Below are 8,261 nucleotides of genomic sequence, written 5' to 3' on the forward strand. Positions count from 1 at the left end.
CACTTTTTATACAAAAAGGGGGCTAAAGAAAAATTTATCCTGTTTTTCTACATAAACTGTACTACTGACTAACTAAATAGTTGATTAGGTGAAGTTTCTCCTTATATAGGTACTATAGTTAATAAATGAAGAATGAATGATAAAAATAAAATTTCAACATTTTTCAACCCCTAAAAGAAAAAAACAGATCTAGGACATAATCATTGATGATGGATAATATCAGTAATAGAGAAAAACAAAAAAAAAACCATGTTATTTATTTCCTAATGAAAGTGCTTACCAATGCCTATGAGGTATTTTTGCAAAAAAAAAAAACAAAACAAAAACACTAGATTAATCTTCTAATACACAGAAATGCAGGGGACCAAGGAATATGTCAATCAACCCTATTAGGTTGCAATTATCAAAATCTAGCCTATGGGGACTCCATGGCTTATTTTTAATTTTTTTAAATTTTTATTTCTTTCTGTGACAGGATCTTTCTCCGTTGCCTAGGCTGGAATGTAAATGGCATGATCACAGCTCACTGCAGCCTTAACCTCCCAGACTCAATCAATCCTCCCACCTCAACCTCCCAAGTAGCTGGGACTACAGGCATATGCCACCACACCTGACCAATTTTTGTATTTATTTTTTATTTTTTTGTAGAGATGGGGTTTCACCATGTTGCCCTGGCTGGTCTTAAAGCCCCTGGGCTCAGGTCATCCATCTGCCTTGGCCTCGCAAAGTGCTGAGATTACAGGCAACTCTATGGTTTAAATGATTAATGTTTAAAATAAATTGCAAGGGAAAAACATATGGAAGAGGAACCTATAAATTAATATAGAAATTGCAAAATCTGAACGTTATTTGGTTCCTTATTTGAAGAACGTATTAAGAAAAGAGACAATGTGGAAATGTGAATACTGACTGGATATTGAATATTTAATAGTTAACAATCATTATTTTATTTTTATTTTTAAAAAGCATATGTATACATACATATATGCTTACATTGCATATATACTGAATTATTTGTGGATTAATTAATATATACTAAACTATTTGTGGATGAAATGACAGGTTGGGGATTTGCTTCCAAATAATCTGGGGGAAACGGAGAGTGACAGTAAAGATAAAGCAAGATTGATTATAACATGATGATTATCAAAGGTGGGCAATAAGAACAGGAGAGCTTATTATACTATTCTCTAATTATATACATTTTTGAAATTTTCCGTGATTTTTTTAAGGAGAGTTGTTAAAAATACCATTATCAGTCTATTTCTGAGTTGCTATAAAGAGATACCTGAGCGGGGGTAATGTATAAGGAAAAAAGGCTTATTTTGGCTCACAGTTCTACAGGCTGTACAGGAAGCATGGTGTTAACATCTGCTTCTAGTGAGAGGCTTAGGAAGCTTATTATTATGATGGAAGGCAAAGGGCACCAGCATATCACATGGCAAAAGAAGGAGCAAGAATATGATGGAGGGAGGTCCTAGACTCTTTTAAACAATCAGATCTTCCATGAATTAACTGAAGGAGAACTCACTTATCACCAAGGGGATGGTGCTAAACCATTAATGAAGGACCTGCCCCCAAGATCCAATCTCCTCCCACAAGGTCCTACCTCCAATATTGGCAGTCACATTGCAATATGAGATTTGGAACGGATAAACATCCGAACTAACATCACTTAGTTATGGGATGTCACCGGGATTCTTTTAAAACATTATTTCTGTATTTTTCTAAATGTTTGAAATGTTTTCTAATAATAGTACAAAAAATAGGTTGATTAGTACATTACCTCCCATGTAAGAGACATATAAGTTATAGCTCTTATTATCATGTCCTGAAAGTAACCAGCACCCCTCTATGACTGTTTATTCATTATTTTATGGATTTCGTCTTTTTATGAATTTTAAGAAACTGATTTTCAATTGAGACTAACTCTCTGATTCAGGGGAAATTGTTGAATTATCTTACTCCTTTTATAACTCCATTTTCCTATTTTTAAAAATAAAAACAAATGAAAGTTCATTGAATAGAGTTTATTTTTCTGTGCTTCAAATTACTTGAAGAAAATCATTATTCAATATAAAGATTTTGTATGTAACCAATACGTAACTTACTCTGATCTAAAAGAAAGATTTTGATAACAGAGCTTAATTATAAAGAGGAAATAGTGTTTGTTTTCAGATAAAGTTAGATATAACTTTTCAGATAAAGTTACATATAACATATAACTTTCAGATAAAGTTACATATAACATATCATTAATAAATAAAATGTTTTTATATGTAACTAATCTTGTCAATGATTACATTGCTTTTGCCTTTTGTTTACCGCATATTTGAAACATTTTAACATTTTCTCACCAAAAAAAAGGTAGGGCGCATAACACATTCTTGATTTTCACTGACAAGTGCTAGACCACATGAAAAACCTTGTGAAATTAATTTTCTCCTTTGTCTTTTTCCCACGCTATGCTGATTTGATGTGCCCCATGACTTAGTTCAGTCTCAAAACATGGCATTGGATCAATCAGTGAAGTTGGCATAACTTTAGTTGCTCTGATATAAGATTCTTTTAAAAGGAGTCACATTCACAAGATATTTTAGCCGCTAAAAAATAAAAATAAAAGTGTGTGTATTCTTGCTATTTTTTCCAAAGGAAAAGGGAATAAAGGGGTGGTATGGGGAGTAGACGAAGACAAGGGAGTGCAGGACATGTGTCCTGGAGGTGGAACACTTTTGGCCTGCCTTTCATCTTCAGGCATGAGTTACAGGCAGGGACCACTATGCCAAATTAATTTTTCAAAAATACTTTTTGTAGAGACAGGGTCTCATTATGTTACCCAGACTGGTCTTGAACTCTTGGCCTCAAGAGATCCTCCCACTAGGGCCTCCCAAAGTGCTGGGATTTTAAGCATGAGCCACTGTACCAGGCCTACTGAATAATTTTAAACTAATTACAAAATTAGACACAGCAGATCAGCAAAGGTATAGTAACTATTTCTTTTAGATGGGTGACTAAACAGGAATGTTAATATCGTCTGCCTCCCCACTTAGTCCAAGCTCTGAGATTGAAAGAAACTACTCAAGGAAACAAAATAGATCTGTGGGGCAGACATATATACCGAGAATTGCTGCCTCCCCACAAAAAGAGGGGACATATCTCCGGATCTTTCATCTTTTAAGTAGGTAAGATTTGTCTAGTGGAACAAACATAAACCAATGTATGTCACTGTCACTCCCAGTTAGGTAAGTCATTGCTCCCACTTGGGCAGAAATGAGGAAGACACACCATGAGTATTACTCTAGTAGAGGTCTCTCCACAAGGAAATATGAAGCTATGTGTACATTCACAGTGTGGAATATCCTCCATTTTTATTGTTTTGACCCTCATCTTTATGTAAATACTTTCCAAGTCCATATCTCTAAGTCATTATGTGTGTCTAAACTTTCCAATATTAAAACTGCCTACTCTCTTTCTCTCCATCCCCTGCCCCATTCTCCCCTGTTTTGGTCAGCAGCACTTGACTCTCCAGTAATCATCATTTGCATCATCTTTTATTCATCACTCTTCTTTGTTCTATTGGTTCTTCTTTTAAAACATCTCTCATGTTCCTCCTTTCTCTCCAATTTGTACTTCTGTCATCCTATGCCACTTCTTATTTGTCATGCATTCCTTTAACAGCTATTGATTAAGGACATACCAAATGCCAGAACATTTTTTAGGCAGTGGAGATACAAAAGAAAGGTACATCAATTCATCCTTCATGGGGCTTAGAAAAATGAATGAAGAGTTATCAAATAGTAGCCCAAACAAATGTATAGACTCAACATAGACAACTGCAATGCCTCAAAGACACTTAGTGCTATGTGAACCTATAATCAGAAGATTAGGGAGGTGGGAAATGACTTATCTGGGAAGTGACACTCCAGTTGAAATGTAAAGTATGAGTAGGAGTTAATTAGACAAAGAAAGCAGAGAGGAACACTCTAGGTCGCACTCCACATGTGGAGATGCCTTATAATTGGAGGTACCATGGTGAAGAGAGGTTATAAGAAGCTAAGTGCTGATTTGGGAGAACACGGTACAGAGTCAGAAAGCTGAAGAGGTAGGGAGAGGCCATGTAGAGCCTTGTATAACATGTTAAGAAATATTTTCTTTATTTTGAGATAAAGGAAAGTTATCGACATGATTAAACAAAGGGGTAACCTGATCAGATTGAATTTTTAAAAGATCACTTTTGCATTTTTGGATCACTGCCTTTGCTTCCCAATTGATTGTATGTGTGCCTCCTATCCCTTCACCTTGTGAATTATTATACATACCAATGTCCACATAATCGTCACAGGGTGCTGTTTTAATCTTATCTGTTTCCTGATCAAATAGTTTAGATGGCTTCCCATTATTCTTAGGATACAGTCCAAACTATTAGATCTGTTCTACTGAAGCTTGCTAGCATCTGGATTCAGTCTCCTTGTCGAAAATAATTTCCCACTTCTTCCCAACACTGATTGGTTTGGCTAAGTCAATCTTCCACTTGCCTTGCAAACACATCTATCTCACTTCTGCCTTTCATTTCTTTGTTCAAAGTTTTGAGGTTTTGAAACTCCTGCCAAAATCTTTCCTCTTACTAAAATTCAAACATATTCATGATTCCACTCAAATCCTCCCTTCTCTGTGAAATGTCCCCTAACCAATCCAGATCATTGTGTGAGGGCACTGCCCCTAAACCCCAACAGTACTTGTATAATTGTGACAGAGCTAAACAAGACTGGGCCTTTCACAGGCATAGTTCTCTTGCGAAATGCAATTTATTTCCTATTTTAGGCACCATCATCTTGGCTTCATATGTCAATTTAGACCTATATTATGACCTTCTTAGCAATATCATTTTGTTATGTTTTTCCACTCTGAATGTGATTTTTTTTCTAAAGAAAGCTTTGGAAAATAGAGAAAAAGTAAAAGAGAATAAGTCTAATTCTAATTCTTATAAAAGATTTTCATTCAGTGTTCTTAAAAGTTTTTTGGTAATATTTTTAGTTGCTTCATGATATACTATTCAGTTGCTGTTCCACAATTTATTCAACCATGCTCTGTTTCTGGGCATTAAAATTTTTCCATTTCATTATGATGTAAATAATGTGGTTAAACCATAATTTCTTTTCATAGGTCCCAATTATTTTCTTAGGACAGATTTAAAAATATAGACTTACTGAGTCAAGGAGCCAGTTTTTGTCACTTATCACCTAATAGCTTTCCAACAAGGCTGTACTACAAATAGTACACGAAAATATTCATCTCAGCACATTCTCACTCACATGGGTTTTTATCATTGCATATATCTTTAGTAGTCCATATTTTAAAAGTAATGTAGTGGTAATATTTTGAGTTGAATATCTGTATGTAATGAGGTTTAACATTTGTATATAAATTATCTGAGAGAGTGAATGTTGGGGAAATTACAGCAAGAATGGGTGAAGGACTAGAAGGCTGCAATAGCTAGAAGGCTTTTTATCCTGAGGCTAGATTCTTTAATTTATTCTGCAAATATAAGTGCTGTGCTGGCTGTGTCAGGCACCATACTCTATATATCAGATTGGCCATAAAGCAGTGGTTCCCAAACTTTGCTACATATTGAAATCACCCGGGGATTATTAAAAACTGTGACTACCTAGCTCCCACCCACAGACATTCTGATTTAATTGGTATAGGGTGTGACCTGGGCAGCAAGAGTTTTAAGTTTCCCCAGGCAATTTCAATGAGCTGCGAAGTTTGGGAGCCCTGCCAGGGTTAAAAAAGGTGAAGTCACAGAACACAACAAGAGAACAACAACCAGTGTTTTGAGAGTCTATCAGACTTCCTCTCCAGTGGGTTATCTCAGACAGTGACTTTAAACAGTCCTGCTTGGATGACTTCAAAAGGATAAGACTATGCATTCAGCAAAACGAGACACTGATCATGACCAAATAGCTGTTTATTATCTCAGCGTAAATCTTAGCTTTCATTTGAGAAGCCTGGTAGCCACAGATATATCAAAGATGACCTCCTCAGTGTCCCTTGTGAATCAGTTGAATGGAGCAGAGCTTTGCCTGAGAAAGTCATTGTTAAAACAGAACTCAGGCGTTTACACAGTATGCCTGGTAAAAAATATTGGCATATTGTAAATATGCTTAATATTTTGATATATGTGATTATGTTAGTCAAAAACAATACATTTTTTTATTTTCTCTGTAAATTACTTATTATAGGGTATATCTCTCCTAGCATAAATATAAAAAGTGTGTGCAAAGATTTATCTATCTTGATTTTTTTGTCAGAACATACATCTCTGGATATAACACTTGTGAATCAGTTGGGTGGAGAGGGGCTTTGCCTGAAAAAGTCATTGTTAAAACAGAACTCAGGCCTTTACCCAGTATGCCTTGTAAAAATATTAGCATAATGCTGTAAATATACTTAATATTTTGATATACGTGAATTGTGTTCATTAAAAATAATATACACTTTTTAAATTTTCCCTGTGAATTACTTATTATAGAGTATATCTCTCCTAGCAAATATGTATAAAGTGTGTGCCAAGATTTTTTATCCATCTCCTTTTGATTCAGTTGTCAGAACATATAACATCTGGTACAGCTAAAGCCCATAGTCTTAGACATTTTTCTTTCATTGCACTCTCAGTCTGCACATCATTAGTACAATTCAGATGGAAATTTCGTAGAGATGCAATATTGCTAAAAAATTGTACGTCCCCAGAAAATTTGACCCCCCCAAATTTGATTTATTTAATATATTTGCATTTTGATGGTTTTTCTGAAAGGGTAATCTTCTAATCAAGATGGGCTGCTGTGGTTTTACTGAGTAATTCACAATTTTCAACTCATTTGTATGTGTTTGTTAATATGCAGTATGAATATTTACACAATGTACAAGCACATATGGATTATGTTTACCTGAAATGCATGTTTAAAAATTTGAAAGACTGAGCATTTGGTATTTTGGTTACCTTACAGATGCTAATCCTTTAGTTAATTATATTCCATTGAGTCAGTCTCCCAATTTCAAGGTTAATAATAACTAACTCCTGTGTGGTACCCTAATGTTTATAGTACTCTTCACATACATGAACTCATTTAATAGCATTCCTGAACCTTTGGGAAGGTTCAATAATCCTAAGAAGCCACAAGTAAACCACTTAAAGAGCCAGCTCTTCCCCGCAAGCCTCTATCATTAACCTTCAAAGATGAAAGTTCCTAAGCTAATTCTGAATAAGCTGTTAGATTTAGGTAGTGGACATGGTCAGTGGATGTGGTCAGAGGGTGACCTACTATCTGATATGGCCAGATTGAATTCTGGCACTCTCCCCTCTCACCAGCCCCAGCCTCCTGCCAAACTCCACTTTCTAGGTTCCATTGACACAAATGTGTTTTGTTCCTGTCCAATGCCTCTTTCGTAGTCCCCTAGTTCTCCACAGGAATTGGTACAGTCTCCCTAATCACTGAGACAGGGTGCCTATTCGTGCCACCCACTGGCTACCCTGCAAAGGAACTATTGGATTTAAGGACTAAGTTCTCTCCAGCTACTGGATGGGATCTGCTCTTAATGCATTGATTTGTTGTCTGTGGTGTCCACCATACTCCTTAGGATAAACACCATACATACCAATTTCAAAACACTGTTACATGTCAGTCTCCATTATTCATAAGCATCATGTTTATCATCTGCCAAATGTAGATACCTCAGAATATGTATCTGTCCATATGGGACTAAAGACTCTCACAAAACATGTCACCTTCTGTGTAAAAATAAAACTATAAAAATATTAGAAGCTTTAGTATATTGTCATCCTTTCTTCTTTTTCCATGTTTCAGATATTTTTCCTTGATGTTTTTGGTATACAGGTCTATGAATTTTAATACACATATAGTTCAGATCATCACCATAACAACCAAGATGCAAGACAGTTCCATCAGTCCAAAGAACTTTCTTGTGATATTCTTTCATGGTCACACCAAAGCCCTGGGAACCACAGATTTGCTCTCTGCCACTACAGATATGTCTTTTTAAGAATGATATAAAAACAGAACAGTACAGTATATAACCTTTTGAGACTGGCTTCCTTCCTGAAGTATAATGTCTTTGACATTCATCCAAATTATGGAGTTTTTTTCTTTTATTGTTCATTAGTATTCTATTATATGGATATATCACAGCTTGTTTACTCAAATATATTGCTGAATACATATAATGGTTTTTTGGAATTGGTA

This window comes from Pongo abelii, chromosome 1 (genome assembly GCF_028885655.2).
Source record: "Pongo abelii isolate AG06213 chromosome 1, NHGRI_mPonAbe1-v2.0_pri, whole genome shotgun sequence".
Lineage (NCBI taxonomy): Eukaryota > Metazoa > Chordata > Mammalia > Primates > Hominidae > Pongo > Pongo abelii.